The sequence below is a fragment of the Parus major genome, chromosome Z (genome assembly GCF_001522545.3).
Source record: "Parus major isolate Abel chromosome Z, Parus_major1.1, whole genome shotgun sequence".
In the NCBI taxonomy this organism is placed as follows: Eukaryota; Metazoa; Chordata; class Aves; order Passeriformes; family Paridae; genus Parus; species Parus major.
In genome coordinates this window covers 58,525,124-58,551,214 of record NC_031799.1, presented here as the reverse complement: position 1 = coordinate 58,551,214, position 26,091 = coordinate 58,525,124, and the positions used below count along the sequence as shown (strand labels likewise).

Genomic DNA, 26,091 nt, shown 5'->3' with positions numbered 1-26,091 from the left:
TTAGGAGATTCACATCCCAGATTGTGTTCTTCAAAAGTTAATTTAATTTTTTTTTATATACTGTTATATGGTATTTTAAAACCTACTTTCACTTACACTGGCAAAAAACTGGACAGTTTCCACTGAAGACAATAAAGTTGCATATAAAAGTTAGGTAAGAAGATGGGATGATAAAAAAATCAGTGGGGGAATAGAATTAATAGCCATAATTACAGCTTCACACAAGAGTTCCTTAAACATGAAACATTTCCATTTTCTATTTCTCTTATAAAATGTATGTGCATTTATATATATATACATGTATACATATACCTGTGCATATAAAGTGTGTGAATGAACAAATCTATATTATATATATATGCTATATATTTATTTATATAATATATAATTGTTAAATATGTCTTTAATACTATTACTTTAATAATTATTTCATAAGTATTATTTAAAATATTGATATATATAATAATATATAATATATTAGTATATATTATATCTATTAAATATATATATACTTTAAATTTATAATTATTTTCCCTATGGTACAGTGGGAAAAAAAAATTCCTAAAAAAGACATATAACTTCCTTCTTGGAATTTCAGTAATTAATGTTTTTGGTCAGAAATTAATTGGTTATTGGTCTGAGACGGTGACCATTGGAATCAAAGGATCAGATTACCATTAGGAGTAGTGGAGGACCTCTTTGTAGGTCTGTTTGCAACGCAGGGAGCCACTTGGAGCCTTGCCTGAGGGCTCCGTGCCCCTGAGCAGTCCTGGTGGCTGCAAATGGATGGCTTTGCAGCTGCTCCCACCCCTGCACCCCACCGCGGCTCATTCCCAGGTGAAGGCGCACTCACGCACCACTCTCAATGACTGCTTGGAGCTCCACCCTCCTATCCCATTTCAAAAAATAATGTTGCACTCTACATTCACCATAAACTAAGTAACAAGGACACGTCTCAAAGTACACCCCTCGTCACAGTGTGCAAGTACACAAACTGTTTGTTAATGGGAGTTGTCTTCTCCAATTAAACTACTGACAATTTATTGCACAGTCAGATATGAGTTTCTTCCTTTGAAAGCAACTTAGCTTTATGAGACAAGCTCTGAAAACACCACTTGAGAAATCTTCAATAAAGACAAACGCACAATATTTTCTATGACTAACTCTAAAGGCACCAGATTCTAAATCAAGTTCAATAAATACAGCTTATAAAGAATAAACATCTAGATTTAAGTTAACATACACAAGTTTACTGGAAGCATATAAAATATCTGCACAGGAAAAAATAATTAAAATAAAATAAAATACTGGAATGAATGAAATGAAACAGCAATTACAGCTCTGTTCATAAATATAGCTAAATAGCATTATTATTTCTACATATATACTTAAAAGTTGTACTTATAGCATATGAAATGCAATCTAATGTTAATGTAGCTGATGCGCTGTATCCTGTGCAAACATAAGGGCAAAAAATTGAAAGCTGAACACTATGATACCAACATGATAAGGATTAGTCCTGCAAAACAAACCTTTCTGTTTATGGGTCCCTACATTTTGTATTCTTTTTGTCTTCTTTTTTAACAAGCTTTCCCCCAATAATTTCCATTTCTCTCTACTTTCTTTCATTATTATAACAGTAACAATACAGAAGTATACAAAATGGGTGCTTCCTATAGTTTTTTGCTGTAGATACCTGCAGCAATAATTCTTGCCCTTTATTTTTTAAATTCCTATATGACTATATGCAAATTACCCTTTCCCTAGTATCAATCCATCTCCTGAATTTAAAATTATTGTAGAAAGGATGTTGGGTAATAACAAATCATTATTGTGTGCAATAATTGTAAGAGTATATTAACACTGAGAAAAATACAAGAGACTGTGAAACAATCTACTTGTATATCAGAAGATTGTTCCTACCATTGCAAAAATACACCTGGCCATTTAATTATGTGTACTTGCACTATATCAATTCATTAGTCATTTAATATTCCACCTCAGTCTCACTGAAATGAGATTTAGGTTTGTTTTCCTCCACATTAATAGAAGGGAACTGTCTTCCACTTAGGATAAAGAAGAACTTGGTTCCTTTGTACCTGGGAGAAACCATTTATTTAAATAGCTTCCAAACTGCTAGGTTTAATCTGCAAAAAGGATGTGGGAACTCCTCACTGAATCTCAATGTAATCCAAAAAGTCTTAACCCCTCTATCCCCACTAGCAACAATCCTCTTGAGTTATTTCTGCCCATATTCCTATTGTCTTACCTTCCCCTAAATGAATATGTAAACTACAAAAAGACCCTTCAATCTTACTTAGGAGCTAAATTTTCTAAACCCCTTCCAAATATGTACCTATTCTCCAGCTCTTGCCCCTTTACCTAAGCAGCAGCAAAGAAAAAAATTCAGTCACATTCTGAGATAAAAAAGTTTTACAGCCCAGAACTTCCAGCTGCTGTAGAATTAAATATAAAGACAAATACAAGAGTCACCATAACATGTTTATTTGCTACTGAGAGTTTAAAACTAAAAAGGCTAACAATATATTAGGTCAATTCAAGAAGTTTCAACATATATTTGAATGAAATTAACTGAATTTTTTAACAAAAAAAGAAAATTCTGAAGTTGTCTCTGTATGTTTTTTAGTTGCCTTACAAGAATAATAATTTCTAATTGAAGGAACTTCAACTAAGTACTCAGATTTCTTCTCCTTTAGCCATGTTAGGGTAGCTATCTGTAAAAAGTCATTGCTGAAATCAGATCTTGCTGGTCTGATTGGTGCAGACTTGCAAGAACATAACAGACCAGAAATGGGAACTTAAATCTGTGCATCATACAGGAGCTGTACAAAGAAGATCTGACTAGATCATATGGCATTAGCAGCAATTTCAGATTAAATACATCCAAACCAAAGTATATATATCTAAACATGATCTGAGGCTTGGTTTCCTTTTAGCATCAATAATATCAACTTTTTAAAGTACTTTCATGAGAAAAGTTAAAACCTCACACAGGATGCTCATGGAAGGTTTAAACAGATTAATATAAGTAGCACCATCAAATCTAAAAGCTGACCCAACTATTGTGCAACTACATTTATGGTCACAGAAATTACAAGTTCTTCACTTTCCAAGAAGAGCTGTTGACTTTCAAAAGGCCTCTCTAAATCATCCAGTAAAATATTTGTGGTAATTTTTGTTTTTACAACAGAGATGTTATTACAGCAGCACTTAGAGGACATATTTATAGATCAACACCTGTGTTTCGAGATGTTGCAAGACAAAACAAAAAACATTACTTTAGTACTGAAAAGTTTGAAAACACCCAAAACCTGTGCATTTTGTCAAAATGTCCACAGAATAACCTATTAGTTCCTGGTATCTGCATGCAAGCATATCTGTATAAAAAAGTTTGAGAGTAATACCTTCATACCCTCATTCCATATACTAATCTATCACAATTGTATTCTCTATTCAATTTATGGTGTAAGTATCTCTGTTAGAACAGGTCAGATCATTGACCACTAAAATTTGTGCATCGTTTACTCCAATTTTCATTCCAGAAAGTGGTATGAAATCTGAAATAGAGACAAATTTTGTCAGAGAAATGACAAAAATCTGGTTGCTTATCTAAAATATAGCTCAAAGTCTAATCTGGAAAACCCCTGCAAATTATTTTTTAGGGGGGAAAAAAAATTAATACTCTAAGAGATGCCTTTCATGTGCAACATTTGACTACACACCTAAAGCCAGAACGGGAAACCATTCATGAGGTCTTCAGCAACAGGAGATGAAGTTGACCAACCTTTTTTTTTCTCCTTAGAACATGTTTGATTCTGAATTTTATTTGAATTGTGGCTAGAGGTCCATCCAAAACAAACCTCCATTTTGCTTGGACCTCAAAATTACCATGAATTTCATTGTCTACACAGATGCAGATGCTGATATAATTTGTAGCAGCTGCAGAATACTTAATTAAGCCTTTTCTGGCCATTTATGGCTGTCTGCTTCTGTATCACATCATCACTCAGTAAAAGATAGACAAAAGCTTGAGTGTCACACAATTAGCAAGGGGGTGCAATCATATTTTTTGTTTTGAGTTGTGCATTTTTTGTCAAAATATCTGAAAATATCACAATACCTTAGTCAGGATATTCCATTTCTGGAAAAGGAATGCGTAGCCTAAAAAAATCCTTTCCTAGTTCCCTCACAGATTTTCCCAAAATGAATCACAGGGAGATTCTCCTTATTCAATGGCAGGCAATCACATGGACAAATAAGTGTGGTGGAAGGAATAAAAAGGGTGCTCCTTACTGAAATGCAATTCTGAAACAATTTATGGAAGCCTTTCCTCTTAGATACAAATAGAAGGAATTGCCATAGCAGGAACTTCTTTAGAAATACCCAGCTAATGGTACAAAGGTTTAAGACTTCTGAAGCTGAATAAATTAACAATGAAATACAAAGTAATCTTACTCTGCATCATCTAGAAGCTGTGAGAGATAGCTTAGCAAGGGAGTTGAATAGTAAAGATACTGTATTTCTTGGGTGAAGGTTGTTTAAAAATCTAGATAGATTTTAATCACAGATTTATTAAACCATAAAATAAATTACACTTCCACCAAATGCTTTGATTTTAAAAAAAAAATTCTGATGCTTCTGCATATGAAGATACAGAATTATGAGACTGATGAACACAAATTCATTAAAATGACAGCATTTCCAAAATTATTCTTCAAATACATTCCTGTACTTAAACCCTATTAAGATGGGGAATTGACTCCAAGTTTCCACTTTAAGCTCATATTTGATCTATTTTTGTATTTTTTGCATAAAAAAAAAAAGAAAAAAAGCCCATTTTGCTTGAAATTTTACCTAATTAACTTTATGTCAGAAGAGACTGAGGAAGGGATGTAGAATTGAAACTAGCTACTGAGATTTGTCTGAGACTAAAGTTTTGATTGCAAATTTCTTACTAGTACTGAAAAACTTCAAAACCCTTGATACATTTCTTCCAGGCAAGCCTAGACTCACATTTTTGGAGTCCATAAACCTTAACAAGGAAGAGGTTAGTAAGTTAAATTCTTCCTCTCTTTACACTTAGTAAGATCATGGGCTACAAGAGTTTTACCCCTAAAATGCATATGTGTATACATAAACTCTATACATCTGGTGGAACATTGTCGTACCATAAGTACATTTGAATGATTTACAGAGCAATAGTGGCAGTTACAGGAACTGGAATTAGAGCATACCCAAAAATTAATTTTGAGGCAAAAGCTAGATCTGGGTGGCCAGTGTCATAGGGCTGTGCTTCCATTTTAGTATCTCATCTCAGCCTGTGAGAGTACATTGGATTTCAACAGACTTCAGGGGACTTTGGACGCACCATATAAGCTCCACAGCCTCTATGTTCCACACCAAGCAGGAGATTCAGGATTTCTATAGCTATTCCTTCAGATGGCATTTCAGTCTCATTTGGAAAAAAAAAATTTAAAATATACATACCTTAAGAATTACTTATTCCTAAAATGCATGTATGGTAAGAGTGGTTATCACTAGACACAGATTTAATTCTAATATCAATCTGCGTTGTCATTCACAAAGTGATAGATTCTATTTTTACACTTCTTACGACAAATTTAGTAATGTCTAATCTTTGAAAGAAAATGTATTTGTCTGTGAAGAAGTTATCTCCTATCTCTACTCTGAAAACAGTTTTTTAAAAATTTAGAATTAAAAAACGTCTTGGATAAAAAAAAATCTTTGGGCAGCTGTTTATGAGATATTTAAAGGACAACAGCAACTTGCAAACTACTGTTTCAGAAACTGCCTTTAATGACAATGAAATACTTCAGATTACTAGAACAGGATCAGTTTAGCAAAACAAACAAACCCCTTTTTCACTGTTGACTTAAAGCATTTGACAGCCTTTTTCCCTCTAAAATCAATCTCTTCCTTGCAAAGGCCCTTGAAAATATCAGCAGGGGAGCACAAAAAACCCTCTTAATTTAGGAAAAAAAAAAAAAAAAAGGCGGTGTAGGGGGAGAGGGGGAGTGGGGAATTGAAGAAACATCTTTCCAGAAGGCTGGAAACTAACAGAAAATGCCCAGTATTAGTCGAACTCCAAGCCCCCCATCGAACCTCACTCACTCCACGGCTTTAACACCAGCCTGCTGGACACTGATCTGTCCATTCCCAGGACTGCCATGCGCTGCTGGATCTTCCCGAGCCTGGCCCTACGTGTTGGGCCGCTCCAGCCCTCTCCGAAGCCCCGAGGCCTTGGCTCCCACCCCGCCCCGCCCGTCCCGCGGCCGTCGGGCAGCAGCCCCTGCTCCGGCCCGGCCCTGAGCAGGCGGGCTTGGCACCCCGGGTTCCGCTGGCACTGCACAGCGGCGCTTCGGCCTCCCACAGTGGCGACACCACCAGTTTCAAAGGTCGGAGCCCTGGGCAAAGGCTCTGGACAAGCGCCGGAGGGGCCCGATGAGACCGGTGCAGAGACTGCATGAGGGCAGTTCTGCCGGGGGACGCGGGTCAGGGCTCTGCTCCCATCCACCCCAGAGTCGGGAGTTGGTCAGGATTTCCCGGCCCTGTGCTGGTCCCGGCCAGTCCCACACAGCCATAGCTGCGGCAGAACAGCCACCGCTTCCGCCGCCCGCCCTCACCGGGACCACCCGCTCGGCCGTGTGGGAGCCGGGCCGGCCTCAGCCGGGCCCCGCTCCGCCACAGCGCCTTCCCGCCGGAACGGGAGCAGGGACATGGCGCTGCCCGGGACCTCCGGGGCTGCCTTCCTCAAAGCACACCCAAGGACATGCGTGTCTGGTGTTGGTACCACACATACCTACCCTTGGTAGGAGGAAAAAAAATTAATATGCCGAGCTTTGCCACTTTATAATCCACCCTGGCCTTTTAAACAGGCATTTATTAAACAACGAGAAGACTGCCTTTTCCAAAATGCATTTCAAAGCATAAATACCGACTGGAGGATAAGTACAGCCTGTGATCAATAGTTTTGTAATTTTACTGGTAGTGTAGCATCCCTAAGGTAGGATTTAGATGGAGTTTATAACAGCTTCTGAAAACATCAAGCTACTTAAAAGTAAGGTAGACCTAAGTGCGCATCAGTAAAGATTCATATTCTTTTTATAGAAATTACTTCATTAATCTCCTAAAATATATTGAAGGTTTGCATTTTAATAATATGAGACTTTTGTGCTTTTAAACATCCAAGGTGCCGAACAAGAATTGTAAACTGTGAAGTAACTACCATGGGAAAGATTAAGTAAAGCATTGGAGGCGGATGATTTTGACAATAAAGAGGGAGTATGTGGTGAGTGTTTAATATTTTTTACTTTTAATATCACCAAGTACTATTTATTACTTTTAGATTTTTGTTTAAAGCAAAACCTGGAGTGCAAAACTCTACTGTGTTATATACTTACAGGTACACCTGTGACAAAGGCTTTCTGTAATCATTGCATGATATGTGTGGTGATAACACCATTTTAGTAATGGCATGTCATTTTATTTAAAGTTAATATGTCAGTTGTGGGTACCTTGCAGATATATTTTTTTGCAATTAAACAGTTTTACAAAGAATCATGTACATGTCATCTCATTTACAAAGCAATTAATTTGTGCTCATGGAATACATACCATGCTATCTTTGAAATTATCTGAGTTTATATCTTTTTGTTCATTATAAAAGCATATGGTTTGAGGGAATATTCTGAATGAATGAAGAACAAATACAGTACTGTTGAATAATCTTGTGGGGTAGATTAATCTATAGCCTCGATTTCTCTCAGGGTGGGTTGCTGTGGCAACCGCCCCAGCTCACTTTAAAATAATTTCATAAAGCACTCTTCAAGAGCTGCACTCAGCGTGGGCCAAGTTTAAAAGCAGCCAGACATGGGAAGAAGAGTTATACTGTGTTGCTCTTACAAATAGAGAGGTGGTGGATGAAAGCGAGGTGTAGAGTGGAATGGGTTTGAGCAGAACTTTAAACAGAAAATAGAAATCAAGCTAGCCCAGGGTTAAGAAGCAAAGGAGGTGGATCATTTCATAGTAACCTCACTGCTTTTCAGTTTAAACACCATTAAAGGATGTAAGCTGGCAATCTCATTTCTCCCAAGGGAAAAATATATTCTGCATCCACAAAAGAACAAAACTGGACTTTGATAATCATCTTCAAATGAAATGTTACCTTGAGGTAATCACACTTGTAATGGAAAGAGGTACTTGGATATACTCTTTAATGAACCTTTGGAGATCTGATTTTATAATTATTATATTTTGACTGATGTCTCATAGTTTAAGACACTGCATGCCTCAGGTGGTAGATTGCGAGAAAAAATTGTCAGTAGATCTACACATGGACTGTAGACAGCAGAAAAACATAGATTTGAGTCTTGTGCCAGAAATCTTAAAAGAGTGGAAATCTGTGGAAATTCAGTACATGTACAAACGTTACAACAAAGGTTTTTTACTGTTTGAAATTATTTCCAATTTTTAAATTAAATAAATCCAAAGAGAGGGAAACAAAAGCCCCTAACCACTCCAAATTATTCTGCATAAATTTGTGCCTTGTCTACCACTGGAACAAGTGACAAATCCTGATCCTGCCTGTTATATGTTTGTCCATCTAGCATCTGAATCCTGTTTTAAAAATCAAGATGCCCTTTACATGTATTTGATGAATTGTGCTCATGACAAAAACTTGGCATTGCTTTAAGGTGTTCCAGTATGTGAAGGTCACAACTATAAAAAGATTAGACCACAAGTGCCCACGTGGAGGTGTAGTTGAATTTCTAAACTGCTGTATACTTTTCTGAAATATTTTCTTACTGTAATAATTATTTTCAAAATATGAAGTGCTCATTTTCTGTCTCACCTGAAGGGCTGTGTTACCAACTAACCAGACGCCAGAAAACTTATGCATCCTGCACAAAATAAAGCAGATTCCAGTAATTTTCAATTAGAGCAGAAAAGTGCCAAGTCTTAACATAATTTTCTATTTTTGCCATTAAGAATATACAAATATTACTGGATAGTTGGGTGCCACACTGGGAGACCAAAATCGTCTGTATTAGAGGCATAGCAAGTGTACAACCTGTGTAACTGTTCTGTATTTCTTTCCTGCCGTGCTTCACGGCAGACCTGAGGCTGAGAAAGTATTTATTTCCCAATGTTTTTCAGGCTCTGCTGTCACTGCCGTGCATATGCGCCTCTCACCACTGTGTAGAACGTACTTGGCTTGCATCTGATTGCCTGGTGGCTCTGGGCACCTCAGTGTTACTGTCCTTATAGGTGTGGGTACGTTTGTAGCATGTCACCGCATGGACATTCGTGCCCTCTCACCCAGATAGAGCAGGACATGGATGAGACCCGAAGTATTCTCTAGGGATTTGCATTGTGAGCAATTGCAGGGTGCTTGTAAGAACTACCTGAGCTTTGTTTTCCTCTGACTGCTTTGAGCATCCATGTTTTAAAGAGTACAGTGGAACTGAAAAGGTATTTATTCACTGTCAAATACTTTAGAAGTAGGTCAGTGGCCCAATGAGGTGTTTCTAGGGGAAAAGACTGTGAGACCAAGGACTTGTATTAAAATAACCCAAAAATATATTTATCGCTGTGTTTGAATTCAGTCGTTCGGTTTTATCACGTGTGCTGTTCCTATTTCCAGTACCTTAATCTATCATAAAAATAATACCCTGTGTCTTTACAAACTCCCCTGCTCCTCCCAAAGGATCATAAAAGTTGGGTATCAGCATAAAAATTAAAGAAGTACGTGCAAGTTCCAGTTTTATTCACAAATCACTGCATGTGCTTAATCTGGATTCAAACTCACAGTGCCGTCCTTTCAGTCCACTTCTAAAAGCAACTGAACTTATTAAAAAAATAAAGCCCTGTCCACACACAGCGTGGTCTCAATGCCGCATTTCTGCGGTTAAGTCTGACACGGCACCGTCTCTGGCAGCCGCCTGTGGCCGGGACCTGCTCGAGAAGGCGAGCGGACCGGGATCCGGCCGCGGCTCGCCGCGGGGAAAGTGGCGCTGCGCCGGAGCCGCTCCCCGTGTGGCAGGACGCGGAGGGGGAAGAGTTGGGAAAGTTGGTTTGTTCAGCAGGAGCAGGGCTCGGGAGGGGGAGCCCAGCCACGGTGCGAGGGGCAGGGCAGGAGGTCTTGGGGGGGCGGGGGCAAGTGCCGCAGGACCGCAGCCCCACCGCGCTCCAGAGGCGGCGCAGGGGTCGGCGCCCTCTGGGCTGCGCCGGCGGCCGTGGGCCGGCTGCCCCCTCTCGGCGCCCGCCCCTCCCCGCCGGAGGCGAAGCCACTCCGGAGGTGCCGCCTCGGGGCTGCCGGGGATGCAACACACGGGGACGTTCCGAAGCCTGGACTCCGCAGGTCCCCGGGAGCGGGCCAGTTCGGTCACTGCCCCGCAGCGGGCCCTGACCGGCCGCGCTGACCGGCGCAGATGCGCTGCCGCGGGCGCTGCACGCCTCCCAGGTTCGCTGCGCCCTCCTTCCTTCCCTCCGCAGGCTGTGTTACCTCGCCAGGAGGGGAAAAACGCGCACCGGCTCGCCGCCTTGTCTTCGCTTTGTATAATAAAGGATGTCATTAGGTTTGCGTGTGGCATATGCCATTACCCCCACCGTAAAACTAAAATTAGCAAAATGTCAGGAATGGAAAGATTGATTCACCCAAGATGCAATTATCATTTAAAAAGTGCTTGATTGAGGTGCTGATGCTCGGTGATTTATTCTGCATACCATATACATAATTAAAGTAGTGTAGTGGAGCAATTTATCAATCTAGTTTAGACTAGAGGGGCAAGGAGCTGCTGCCGCTGCTGCTGCTGCTGCTGCTCTATGTTTGTTTTATTAAAACGCTTTCGGGATCTGATCCCGCCCCCTTTTTGCAAGAGTGAAACTGATTATTTCTCCAGCTCGGGAGGAGAGAGTCATTCGTTTGGGATTGTGGGAGAGGTAGAGAAATAGAGACACGGAGAAAGAGAAGAAAAGGGAGGAAGAGAGAGAAGCAGAAAAGGACACCTCATCAGGCGTGTAGTTTGAATCCCTTTCTCGCCTCCCCCTTCCCCTCCGCGATGTTACAAAGGCTGTGAGCTATTCGCCTTTTCCCATTCGCCTGCTGTCACTTCCTTCCTGGACGATCTCAGGACGAGTCCGGTTACTTTTAATCCGACCAGCAGTTCAGCTACTTTCTCCTCCTCCGCGCTGCACACACGCGCACCACACACACACACCCCAGGCATCTTCTGGCTGCTTATTGGATTGACTTTGAAGGTTGTGTGTGTGATTCAAGGCGGCTGCATGTTGAACCAGGTGGTGAATATTTAAGACTGGAAGAAGTAAAGGGATTTTTTCTTTTTCCTATGAAAGGAAAATATCTGAAGGACTAGTCTGATCAGCCAAACAGCAAACTGTTTACAATGTAAGTACATGTGAAATTCAGTGTCGGAATAAGATACAGTGGGCATGGTACAAAAACCCTAGGTACATTTCCTATCGCGTTTGAAGAATGTATCAGTCATTTTATGTGAACTGGGATCGAGGTTGCTTTCAGAGTTTTAGTGTGTGACTGTGCAGCTGCTTAAAAGTAACTTGTTAAACAAGTAACAGTTAAATCTTTGTCTAGTAAATTATTGTGGACTTGTCTCTATTAGTGTCATAAGTGTTTAAACTTTGATGAAGTTAGTTTACATAATTTATGTGCTTGATATTATGAAGTATTGGAAGCTTATTTGATTTAGATGCTTCTTAGATGATTTAAAAGCAATGACCTTGCAGTGCTGGCACTTTGATTTTTCAGACTAAGGAAACAATCTGATTTCAGTTAAATGCTCTTAAACTTTGTTGTATCACAGGCTCTTCTGTCTTGAGTTTAGGTAGTGCATGCTTGCAAGTGTTCAACTTTGTGCATCTTTCATCCGTTTACTTACATGTGAGACGGAAAGACCCCTTACATTTATGTGGGAACTTAAATAATGGTCTGCAAACTGCTTTTGGAACAGTATGCTTTGGTCTATACACAATACTTTGAGTGATCTTTAAATTTTTTAACACAAAGGAGTAGAGCTAATCAGGATTACAGAGGTAGCTGGTGTAATTGCAGTACAATCACAGGCTAAGATAAAGTTTAATGTAAAAGAAAGACTTATAAGATTATTGATGCATTATGTAATTATAATAATTATTATAATCCAATAAAACTTAGTGTGACCTTCTGTCAGCCTGAGAAACAGAACAAGTACAAAAACAAACTAATAATAATACTAATACTAATGCTACTACTAATAATAAGCAATGCAACACGATGCAATACAAAACTTAAATCATTGTGGGTATCTAAGCACTGTCTTTTATAGAAGAGTCCTATTTTCTTTATTGTAATGATTATTATTTAATAAAATAACTATAAATAACTACATTCTTAAATAAATACTGTAATTCATGATTTAAAAATAAAGGTTTAAGAGAATTAAACAGAGGAAGGCACTTTACCAGTACTTTGCTGGTGATTAGAAAAAAATAGCCTTGACACAACATTTTTCTTGCATATATCTGACAATCACCTTAATGGCAAATGTCCTAGTTTCATATCTTTACTTTAAAATAAGTATAAGATGAATGATAAATTATTTTAGAAGCAACTTCTTATTTAGAAGACTAGATTTGTTTCGTTGGCACTTTCCTGCCTATTGCGTTTGAAGAGTAAAGATGTTTATATGGAGTATAATGACTAATCCCTAGAGGCTTGGCAGGGCATGGAAATATTACCACCTGTGAATCAGTACTCCAGCACCTCTGTATTGCTTATATATTAATTTTCAGTTCAAATGATAAGTCATATGGTGTCTCTGGGGATTTGTTATTTTATGAACTGTATTTATTCCAGTATAAGGATTCCAAGTACCTTACTTGAAGTTCAAAACCCGCAAAACTTTCTTACTTTATTAGTTTTCTTAAAATATCCATTATATTATTCTTTCTGTATTAATGAGTACATAATTCATAATGAGCCTACACTAAAATATCTGCGCACACTTAAGCCCTTTTTGGAAGTAATAGAAAGATTTCTTGAAGAACAACTTAAGAAAATGGCCCTTAACTCCAGGTGTCTATATTCCTGGTTGTACATATACTTCATTTGCAAAACTTGTTGATCACATATATTTATATTATATATATTTATACTAATATGCTCTACATAGTATGAGAAGATAGTTCTGGGATCTGAACATGGGAAGAAGGTTCTTTCATGCAAGGAGTTCTTACACAACTAGTCCTGCTGGCAATGCTGAAACTACCTGTGTGAAAATGAGCAAGTCACAGGGATAACCATTCAGAGAATCAGGACCTAGAGACTAAACCTCTTGCCTGTTCCAAAGCTTTCATAGGACAGAGATGTAAAGAATGCCACATTCAATGTCCTATAAAAGAATGCAGGGATCAGATACTGTCTGCATCCTCCTAAGATTATTTGACCAAGAAAAAAATTTGAGTTTTAGAGCCTTATTAAAATTGGTACTAAATGATGAATAGTGTGGGAGATTGAGTCTTTCACAGTTATGTTCCTGAGCTTCTAGTTTTGGACCATAATAAGAAAATTATTTGAATACTTTCTTACTGTGAATTTTCTTCCAGTATGGGATCCAGGAATTTTTTTTTTCCTTTTTTTAAACATTTGATTTACCTGCAACATGTATATTCAAAACCAGAGATACCTTCCCTAAATGGTTCTTCTTTAAAAAAACACCTATAGTGAGAAATGAATCTTCCTGAAGCTTTTCACAAAAGTTTTCTTAAGAAATATTTTGGTAACTCATTATTCAGTAGATTAAAGTAATTCATTATATAGAAATTTAGGAACAAAGCAGGAGTTGTGAATAGAATACTTTTACCAACTTAATTTCTTTTCATTTTACTTTTCTCTACAACAGGTTACTTTAGTTCATCTTTAGAGGCAGCTGAAGTTATTTCTGTATTTTATTAGGGAAGAAGTCACTAAGGTTCTTGAAAGAAAAAAAATGCTTGCTGTTTGATACATTAGGGTCCATTTTTACCTGTTTGATATAATTATTCTAAATTGTATGATAATTTTTCCAAAAATCAAGGTGTATCAGGCTTTTTTTGAAAACACTGATGATGGAGATGAATCTACATAAGCTGTTATGGAATTCAAAGAGTTTATAGTCCTTGTTTCAACATCCTGAATAATAACCAAAACACTTATATCTGTTATGCATTTTAATTTTTTTAATTTTGCTATTTCATATCAGCAGAGAGGTTTTTCTATAAGGATTCATTTAGGCTCTGTAATGACTTAGGTACAAAATATTTTAAAATTTTATATTTCATTCTGAAAGCTAGAAAATGTCAAGCTTAACAGCAGAGTTAGAATTCTGATATTTGAAAAGCGTGAAAATACAATTTTGGAACCTGATTCAGAAGCAAAATGGATTCAGAAGAACTTTGGTCAGCAAACACTGACAGTGCAAGTGAAAAACTGAAAAACTGATTTTTATAAACTATTTTTAGAAGTGATTACTTGAGACCAGCTTTAAGGTAATTTTCTTAGAACTGATGATCAATGATACATGTGGACAGGTGATTAAAAGCTGGTGTCTTCAGTCCTTCACTTTAATGTCACTGTCTCATTGACTGCAGCGCAATAGAGGTTGTCTATTCACTGAGGTCTGTCATCTTTAGGAAATCAGACCAGCTTATAGGGGCGATTCACAAAACCAACAGTAACAACAAAGTCTTATGTGCCTTACAAAAGAAGGATTAGGAGTTCACATGTCATTTTGATCGGGCAGCGATAAAAGCTGATTACTGCAGCATAGCAAGACACTTCAGTTTTAAGTAATTTTTGTACGGGACAACTATAATTCTGTTGGCTAGTCATTATTGAATGCAATTTGAAGCAAGGAAAACTCAGTTTTGACTTTACTGGATTTGTATGACTTTATAGTGAAAGTACAGCCACTTGTAGCATTGTTACCAAATTTTATAAAAAACTTTTTAATACATCACTTTGAGGAAATAAAATTAAAATGTGGTAGATTATTGTTCTGGTATCTTTTTAAAAATATATTTGTCTACATATTATCCTGTAATCACAATTAAAAGATGTTAGAATGCCTAGGCTCTAAAAAATGCCAAGAACTATTCTAAATTCACTGCACTTAACCATATTAAGATTTACAAGCAGAGGAGAGTGCCCAAAATGTGTCAGGGCTTTGAAGATTTATCAAAAATTATACAACTAAACAATATTACTTCATTCTATTTTAAAATGCAATGCGTTGTAAAACTATTATTTGTGTAGCATGTGTGTAGTCTGATTTGAAAATAGCAAAGAAATAAGGAGTTGTCCCTATATTATAAATATGTCATTTATCAGTGGCAATAGAGTTTTTCCTATTTGCATAATTTAGTTATAACATACAGCCTTTAACATTTATAAGTCTGAAAGTAGAAAGCTGATAACTTCTATGATAATTTCATACACTATTTCAAAAGAACTCCTTTTTTTACCCAACTGATGCCTCCTAGTGTTTCACATAATAAAACACTAATGAGTCAACCATAAATGTAAACATTGTTCTTTCATTTTCTTCATCTTATGTGGTACATAATATTTATGTATTTAATTTTGTATGTGTTATTTTAATCAGACAGGAAACTCATGTAAATTCAGATGTCTCATTTTAATGGATACTGAAGGTGCATTTCTATTTCCTTTCACATAGCTTTGCCAGCTGCGTTTTGAAAAGTTTAAGTTATATAGAGTACATTTTCTTTTTCTCCCTTTGTTTCTTATGTGCATTATACAGATTTCTCAACAATGTATCATTAGGCTCCAACAGGAATTTTAAAAAATTTGCTAGCATGATGCTTTGAAAAGTAAGCCCTCAAAATAGGCAATAAATGCAGTTATAGAACTGTTTGATATACCCTAAGGGGCCTCACAGCCAAATAAGATGAAAAACACTGGTCTGTGACATGCTCACTCACTACAGTCCTCAAAGAATAGTTAACACATTTTGTAGCTGCTCCTGATTATTTTACTGTTATATGAAGAAGAAAACTGTATTAAGACAGTTTTCAAATTCACAAAATGTGGATCTTACTCTTTTAGTCGTATGGATGGATGATCAGCACTTCTGAAAAAGAGTTCATATACATAAAATGTTGAGATGGAGTTTGAAGTGGTAAAGAGTGTGTCCCTTTCTTACACGTGCAGTCTGATCATATAGCTTCTGAATGCCTAAAAAACCCCATTTCTTTCTGTCATACAACAGTAGAATTTTTTACCTTTTATTTTATGGAAGAGTTTAATTTTCAAAAAGTTGTCTAACATCAGTGTGACAAAACAAAACCTATGGGCTCAGCTGTGTATTGGATCTGTCAGGTATGCACTTACAATGATAAAGAAGCAGCCAATACTGAGAATACCTTACACAATTAATGCCACTATTTTATGTAAAATATGAGATCAATTTAGTAAAAACTGAACTGTAAATATAGCCTGTTATTCTAAGACTTTCAAGAAAAATAAATTCCTTGGCACTTATTCTATTCAAGAAGTTTTAAAGAGAAATAAAGTCAGTTTGTAATTAAAAATCAAAGTTTAAAAGTTAATATGAATAACGAAAATTTGTGTTTTCTTCTCAAGGTACATGCGATAAATTAAGGGGCCTATGTACAGAAAAATTCTGACTGAATGCAGAGAGTAAAATCTGTATATGCAAATCTCGGTCATGGGAAATAGTACTTGATTTTAGAACATTTTAAAAATGCATATTTTAGGATTGTGTTTTGCCATCAGCCCCATTAATATAACATTTTTCTCCTAGTAGTTTTAAAAGGCAAAGAGAAGTTTTTGAGATCAGTTATTTATTTAACCCAAGAAATATCACATAGAAGCCTATCCTTTAAACTTCCTTGCATCTTGAAAGTGTTTCAAAGTATGCAAACGACACCTGTTATTCTGCCAGGAAGCTAACATACTATTGATAGACTTTTCTGATATAGTTACATTGCAACTTGCATTGTGAAGAGAAAGAAAATGTGGAAGAAAAATAGAGGGAAGCATAGTAAAAAAGAATTTTTTTGTCATTTCAAGTGTAGGACTGATATTCTGAAATACTGCCAAACAGAACCTCACCCAGCCTTTTTTACTTTTTGTTTGTTTCTTTTTTAAACAACTGAATACATTTAGATTGCAGAGATATGTCCTAGGAAAACCTACACTTGTGTTATCTGACTTAGAACAAGTTCTGGACGAATTGTCAGAGAATTATTTTAGTACTGTACGGAATACACTGGCACAATATGGATTCAGTAATCACACCAGTGAAGTCTGATAGACTATGTCCCATTTGTATTCCCCTGAGCAGGTGTTTTAGTAGTCACCTGCTCCAGCAGGGTAGATGTACTTATTTCTGCCTTCTGGCACCTTCCCCGATATTGGAAGCCAGCAAGAGTTCCGAGTGAAGAGAGCTCCAGAGATCTTGGCCAGTACAGTTGGTCCTGGAAGTCAGTCAGTATCTGCTTCCTTCATTTAAGCTAACCATAAGGCAGCCCACAGATTAAGGACGGAATTGAACAGATGGCATAAAGCTTCTCTGCCTTCTTTTCCCAGGTTATAAAGCTGATATGAAACTTAGATTCAAATCTAACAAGTCTTACCTTACTCTTATTTCTTCAGTTGTATAACTGATTAAAATAAATTTATTATTAACATTATTAACCAAATATCAGTGCAGAAATTCACCTTAAACATTACCATCTCTTGTTTCTCATGCTGTAATCTCAAGGTGTAAGTGAACCGAAGTAGAAACAACATTATTTATGTTTGCTTTTATAGATATAGGATACATGCCACTTGTGGAAACCGTGCTCCGTTAAGTTTCACTATTTACTTTTAAGTTGTCAATCAATAGCTGTTAGCAAAGTATGTACAAAGGGCAAGGGTGGGAGTCTTGTGAAATTGTTTATAAAACACATCAGCACAAGTCCACAAAGTGCAAAACACTATCCACGTGGAACATTAATTTTAATAATACAAGAAACTAACACAGAAGCATGTGCTATTTATGTGATTTTGAATAAAATTCTTCCCTCTAGTGAAAAAAAAAAATGATATGACATTATAGTTGAAATAATAGTGTATTTTTTTAGCCATTGGTTAACAATGGTTTATCTGGATTATCAGAGAAATTATTTAATGTTTCAGAACATATTCACACTGAAGGAAGCTTGACAGCAGCACTTTTCATTTAAAAATACAATTTGGACTTCTCAATGACTACTGTTTTAAATCATTTCATTGGAGTTGGGTGGAAAGCTGTCCCTAAAGTTGGGGGCTAGGAGGAGAGGGCATTGTAGACAAACAACAGGACGCTGAGGTTCTGTGACCATCCTATAATGCTGGCCCTATAATGTGTCCCCTTCAGCTGGCATTTTAGCCTCAGAATTTTACTGCCAACTCCCTTTTGATCGCCATATCCCATGGGAATGCCTAGGCAACTACTATAAAAAATGTTAATAGTCTGGGGATATTCTGTGAAACCAGCAGGAGACAGTATGTTCTCTAGACTTAGCCTCAGGGCTGCTTTATGTTTGTCCATCTGTGTCCTGAATGTGTTTCTGCTTATACTGAGTATGGTAAGTGTGAGAACAGCAATAGAGGAGGAAGGCTTTTAAGGAGGTTAAGAAGAATGTGGATATGGTCTATTTGGTAGTATAGGATACAATGGAGGAGAGTGGACAATACATGTTAGTCAAACATAAAACCTTAATCCTGCAGGATTTTTTCATTAAAAATTTCTGTTGAAGTGTATGTAATTAATCTTAGTGTGAATAATCTTTAATTGTTGCAGACATGGGGCAGTGGTCTTAATGATTGTTGGTTGAAATATGATGTATAGCTGTAAGAAATGATGTTTGGAGCAGTATTTGATGAGAACCTATTTTGCCAACAGAATCTTGGAGAAATCATTGGTTTTCCCTTCATCTTGTTTATAAGATGGAGACACAAATCGATATAGCAGAAGAATGAGAAAAAAATCCATGTTACGACCCCAGTGCAATCTATCAAATGAGTGAATTTGCATACTTACTAAACTTCTTCATGACACATTTTTTATTTCAGAATACTGAGGCAGAAAATGCATCCATGCAGTGGCGTACAAAATGTCTAACATTGTCCAAAATACACATAAGCAAATTTTAGAAATTATGATCATAAATGTTGGTAAGAGCCTATGAACTGGTATGGTCATTTAAAACTAAAACAAATTTCATTCATGTTCTTGAATATACACATTTTAAAAACTATAACCTGGGCTAGTACTCTTAGCTATATGTTGTGTAGTCGACAATTGGAAATAATATAAATTTAAATTCAAAATGTGCATCTAGTGGAAAACAGTTTTCCAGTTTATTTTTCAAGCATGATTAAATGATTTCCAAACTACTTAATTGAAGCAAACTTCCCATAATTATAGCTGTATCCTTGATAGGTAGAAATCTGCATATCTTCCCAGGGAAAACTATAGAATATGGTCTTTCTATTTTATTGTTGGTATTGCCATAAAAAAGATTATGCATAGGATAGAAAGAGAAGAACGTTCTTCTACATTTCCTGTAATATTCGCATACAAGTTGGATAATATTTTTCTTGGTTTTCCAAGAATTGTTATTGACAAAGCAAAATGAAAATCTGTTTTCAGTACATTTCACAGTAGCTAAATCCTCATCAAGAACCTTGGATTTAGTTCAGTTATGCTTTCAGTAGGTAGTGTCACAGGGTTAGTATTACACTCAGTGGTGACCTGCAAAATATTAGTCTAGAAAGTATCCTTAGTGCTTTCTATCTTTTCAAAATTTTATCTTTTCAAAAATTTCATAGGGGGTGATACAGGGGTGTTAGGCATAATGCAAATTGTTATGCCAGATAAAAAGCAAGCAATAGAAAAATTATTACTTTTGCATCACATTTTTAATGCCAGTAGGGTTATTTCCCCATGTTTCTAACCATGTAGTAATACACATAGCTGAGGGTACAAGGATTTCTCAGTGGAGGCAGGGTGTGTTCTTTATTTAACTTTTTTTGGTCAATAAATTACAGTAAGAAGTAATATCTCATGCAACAAAGAGGCATGACAAAAAAAGAAAGACATTCTCTGTTTTTAGGAGCAGTACTTGTCTGGTATCTGGACAAATGGTGATTTTCTTGAGCTGCTTTCAGACATTACAAATCTCTAAAAGTCACCACTGTAAAAGAGTAGCACTCTGTTCGAGGACATTTTTATGTACATGGTTACAAGTAAACCTGTCATGAGACCATCTCTTCTTTGACTACTTCAACAGGACACTGAATAACATTTCTACAGATTTCTGATAAAAATTCTGAGAATAGTCGGTAAGAAAGTATTTGTTCGCTCCTTTTGCTTTACTGTTTTCCAGATGTGATCAGAAAGAGGAAGTTATTCCACTAATGGATCAGAAGATTGCACTATGAATTAAATACCATTCTAAAAACACAGCTCCCATGTTTGATAAATTCAAAATACAATGTGGATATATCAAAAAGGCCACTTTAAAATCACAAGGAATCTAATGATACATAGTTTTTTGTGATTCTGATGAGGATTATTTATAAAAGAAAGAATCATCAGTGGTCTATTTTCATATGTTAGTCTACATCCTATTCTTATGTGCAGAATAATTAAATAAATACCCACTATTACATCTGTTTGCAAAGACCACTTTGAATATATCATGATCTAAATGAGATATCTAAAACTAAAATACAGGCTTTCTACCAAAAAGTGAACATACGGCACATTCCAAGTGTTCTCCAAATTTTAAACAAGTTTCTTGAATGTTATAATTGCCAGCACCAAGTGCAACCCATCGTTTTCAATTTCCAAGGAGGCTAGGGAAGAGAATCCTTAAATATTAATTCTAAAAATCTAAAAATATTGGAGGATTTTAAAAATATATGTTTATCCTTAACGTATAATTCAGTAATCATCATCTCCCAAGAGACACATTAACTTTATTTGAGGCAACAGATGCAGGGTAAAAGAATTACAAGTGAAGGGCAGAAGCTGAAAAACAGTCTAATACATGTAGTATAAGAAAAGGGGCTCAGAACCCCCAAAGGTGAATTTCAAATGGAGCTTCTAATTTTATTTTTTTTTTTTGGTGCAAGTCTGTTACAAAATGCCTGAGTGGAATGAAATTATCAGCTTTACTTAGATCTTAAATTTGTGCTGGTATGTACTCAAAAAATTAGAAATTACTTAGGGCAACATCTAAAAAGGGGAATTTAAGTTTTACTTTGCTGTGTCCTGTTGTCTACTGGAATCCATATCCCCAGATTAAATCCACAAATTCTTTGTGTATACTGGTTTAATTTTTATGGCAAAAATTCAATAATTGGGAAACCTGATTGGAAAGACTTCCTAGAGCAGTTAATGGTAAATTCTGTCTTCCATTGGTTATAGAATATTCTGGGAGAAAATTACTCTCAGTTTCCAAATGTGAGGCCATTACATTTTTGTATAGGTAATGAAATAGTCACTGAATGAAGGAGGACTATAATTGAGTCATGTTTCACTTGGAATGCCATAGTTCCTTACCTATTGAGTTAATCTCTTACACTCTTTTATCTCTCTTAAAAAAATTGCAAGCTTTCCTATGTTTCTAATCCATAAAACTAGTTTAAACTACTTTAAACAACCACTTCCGTGCCATCTTTGCTATTGCATTGTACAAAAAGTTTGATTTTACTTTGTAGAATACAATGTATATAAAAAAATTCTTTTGATTTTTATCTTTATAATTGCAAGTGCATTCATCTAAACACATAAAACTAGTTTATAAATACCTGTGACAGTTTTTCACAATTTTTAGTGACCTCATTATTTCATTTGAGTTTGCTTTTAAGCAGATACATACCATGCCTAATGAAGCTCTGAAATATAGGATAGGAATTAGAAAACTGAAGAGGTGTTTGAATATGAGGACATTGAACATGCTGTGAGTAATAAATTGATTATGGGTTGGCCAAGACAGGAAGTACAGCTCCAGGGTGTGATAAATCGCTCAATCTATCTAAGAGTGTTTAATAAATCTATTTGAGAAAAAGTAGTTAAAAAATAAACATTTTTTGCATGTTCTCTCTCATCTTCACACACAGAGTTTGGGTGGTCCTTTAGGAAAGACCTTGTGGCCTGGCATGCATGACTCTTCAGCCAGTTTCTTGTACAGTTAATGTGCCTGTAGAATATGTGGGTGTGAGTCAAAAGTTGATCTGACCACATTATTATGCTTGAATTAATGAAGAAGAATAGCAACCATCCTTAAAAAGTTGTGCTTATATTCTGTCTTGACTAGTATTTATCCAAGAGCTTGTAGCTGCTGTTAAGTAAAAAAAACATGCTGGTTTTCCTTTTCTTTTACTATAATTTGGAAGTTCTGATCTCGGAAATATGAAATATGAACTTACAGCCAAATATAATACTATATTTAAGAGTATTTAAGATGTAAATAAATATTTGACACTATGTCCTTTGCTCATGCATTCTATCACAACTTCACTGACTTGATGACCTACTAAAAACTGCTTTATATACAGAATTCATGCTGTTAATTAACATCCACCTCTTTTTCTCAGTTCCACTCTGACTCTTTTTCCAGACTCATTAGAAACAAAGGTACCATTTGAATAGAACATTTCAAAAGAAGATCTTCATATCTTCTGTTCCGGACCATCTTGGGAAGAATGTATAAAGATCTACCACTTCTTTAGTCAAGAACATTATAAGCAGACTTAAGCAGTTTTCTAAGTCCCTCGGGTATTAAAAGGTGTACATGTGTGCTTGCCATTCATATATCCTGAAATGAGATGGAATGTGGAGGTACATTTTATGTTTTCTAGAGCTGCTCTCAGATTAGGAGAGTATACCTCAGCTTCTGTTTGCTAGATGTAAAGATCTGTATGGGTTTTATAAGGTCCAAATCATTCAATTTTTCTAATGTGATTCTGAAGTACTTTCAGAGTACCAAATAATCATTGTAGATGGAATATATACATGCTGGTCTCATGAGACTTCCAGGTGCTCCAGATTGCATGAGGTGCTCAGACGCTTAGGTCTTGTATGAATCTTTACTCAGCTGGCAGTCCAGTTCCTGATGTATAAGAAAAACCAGTGTGTAAAACATCAGAGCAAAATTCAGAAATGTTTGTATGTCCTTGTTACTGGAACACCATTTTCTTCAAAAAGGGAAGGAGGGAGGGAGGAAGAAAGGGAGGGAGAAAGGGAGGGAAGGAGGGAGGGAAGGAGCGAGGGAGGGAAGGCAGGCAGGGAGGGAGGAAGGCAGGCAGGGAAGGCAGGCAGGCAGGATGGCAGGAAGGAGGGTAGGAAGGCAAGCAGGCAGGCAGAGAGGCAGGAAGGAAGGAAGGAAGGCAGGCAGGCAGGCAGGCAGGAGAGGGGGAGGGAGGGAGGGAGCTTATTTGGTCTACCTTCAAGTATTTGGTCTATCTTCAATTAACCAAAAGGGAAACAGTGTAAATTACTTTACAGCTGAAGTAAAATATTTTACAGACTCATCATAATTTCTGAATTCTTTCCTGAGAATAAGCATGCAATTCTGGTGCCACGATGAGTCAATATCTGGAGAGTGATTTTTTACTATTACTGAAGATCAGGTTCTCCTTTTATGTGAGAATACATAGTTACCACGGTTTGTAGTGGCAGTTCTGTACTGACAGCTGTAACTCATGATTCTTTTTAGAGCCATCTTAGGTTCTCAATCCATATATTCAAGTGAAACTTGAGAAGATGCAAGCAGCAATATCAAAACTGACTCAATCACCATTTATGCTAATTCAGCTTGTCAGACACCCTAGTCCTGTAATGCTAGAGTACTAGCAGATTATTTGTTTACTATTGATTTTAGGTATAATGGTACTTCTGTCTGAGAGCATCGCTAAGCAGAGGAAGGATATTCTAGCACCTGTGGTGGCAGCTTGGATTTGGGCAGTGAGGAATTAACTCTTCCAGAACCTCTTTTAGATGAGTATGACGATTTTGCTTTGCTTGTACATCACTTCCTGTGATAGATTAGATGCACAAGCAAAGCAAAAGCTATTGTAAAGCTAGTGCTTTAAACCCATGACAATTCCTTGTCTGTAGAATAAGATGGTATTTCTCTGAGGCAATATCTGTGTGACCAGGCACTGCAGTAACAGTGTCTATATGAGTACCACAGGGAGTAAACAAGGCAATGTAGACTATAAATATTTAGTGGCTTTTAGAGAGTTACAGTCTAAAGCAACGCAGCAGACTCTTAGATAACTTCACTTTTGCTAGAAATCCATTTAAATTAAAGTTTAGAACTTTCTGCTTCTTTCTGTCCGTTTTTCTTCTACTTCTTTAGTAGTTGTGCCAAGGTATCCATGTGTGTTTCTTCCACTGTCATCTGGCTCATTCCCAGCAGATGCACACAATCTGTTTTGCTGTCATTGACAGGGCTCAGTTTATGAAAAAAATGTGGCTGAATATGCTGCTGTAGTCACTCATACAGGATTCTCTTTTCTAAGTAACTGAGAAGAAATTAATTATTTTTATTTTTTTTATGTATTGTTCAATCAGAGGGTTTTATCCAGGTTACTTTGCATTGGGTTAAACAGTGTGCTTATTTTAAACAGTGTGTTTGTTTGACAGCTTTCTTTTTTAATTTCTTCTTTGTAAAATTAAAATTTGCCAATAATATGTATATAGAAATCACCACAGAATATTGACAGACCTCAGTTTCAAGTGATGGCAATAATTCTGGCCATTCTGGAATAAATGTAGTATTTGCAACTATTTTAGAAAATATTACCGTGTTTCTTTTAAATTTTATAGTGTAACTGCAAATTTTCCAATTTATAAATAATTCTAATTATCCAAAGACATGCACTCTTAAGTATCCTGAATATATGTGAATTATACAAAAGGATTTTGTACAAGCGGATAATGTGCTCCTTCTCAAAGTTCTAGTCAGTAATAGGCTGAGCAGAAACAAATCAGAAATGAAATCTTTTACTTCATTGCCTACAGAAAAAAAACTCTAAACCTTAATATTATCACTTACTGTGATATTGTGGTAAGAGGTCCTAACAGAGATTAGGGCCTATTGTGAATGATGCTTTGCAAATGGGCATTGAGAAGCCCTAGCTTTGGCCTTAGCAGCATGAACAAACAGGATAATAAAAAAGGTAGATGGAAAGAAATGAAGATTTTTTTTTACTATTATGAATGTCTTGCCCTTCTTCTTAGTGTTCAATAGGAAGACTTTGTGTAAGTAATTTAACTTTATGGAAGATATCTAACTAAAAAAATACTGTTTATTAGGTGATGGGGTGTTCTCATTGCCTTCGCCAAGGAAAAAAATAATCAACAGCTCAAATTTTGTGTTCTTTTTTTACTGCTTTCTACCTCTATCCCAATGAAAGCAAGGACAACAACATCAATTTACAGCCTAAGCCCTTAAAAAAAAGAGTATTAAATAGGAATGGGCACTCTACCTGTTTATTAAAAAACAGATTTTTTTTTATGAGCTGATATTGCCCTATAATTCTTTTATTTTGATCCAAATTTTCTCTTTGAATTGTACTTTGCTAGGACGGGTTGATGTCTCTGGCTTCTTTTATTTTTTTATTCTACAGCTAAGAGAAAAAAAATCTTCAACAGCTAGAATCTCTATTAATTCCACAAACTGAAAACTAATTTAGTGAGCCTAGTGTTTAGGCTGGCTTTGAAATAGATGTATATATACATTAACATAAATTAAGTATATTTTGAAAAAACTGATCTGTATTTTTAGGATGTATTTTATTTTGAAAAATGCCTCACATTTCTCTTATACTCACAACTCTGAATTTACATTATTGTCCCTCACACAGTTCAGATTTTGTATCATTGGTAGATTATTATTTTAAAAAGGCTATCTGGAAATATGACACAGTGGTAGGCTGACATGTTTAGTAGGCTTGTGTTTTTTCTG

At 36.4% G+C, this 26,091-nt stretch overlaps 1 protein-coding gene across 12 annotated transcripts in view; it reads left to right on the top strand.

Moving 5' to 3' along the window:
- Nucleotides 1-6,545: 6,545 nt before the first annotated feature.
- MEF2C (myocyte enhancer factor 2C) overlaps nucleotides 6,546-26,091 on the top strand; it is a 124,165-nt gene continuing 104,619 nt past the window's right edge. For 2 of the 12 annotated variants that reach the window (XM_033511346.1, XM_015652826.3), the window contains exon 1: nucleotides 10,910-11,449. The gene's annotated coding sequence lies outside the window, so the exon portion shown is untranslated. Of the gene's footprint in view, nucleotides 6,851-7,231; nucleotides 7,331-10,900; nucleotides 11,450-26,091 lie in introns of those variants that run through there. The other 10 variants (XM_015652825.3, XM_015652822.3, XM_015652824.3 and 7 more) reach the window with 9 other exon arrangements.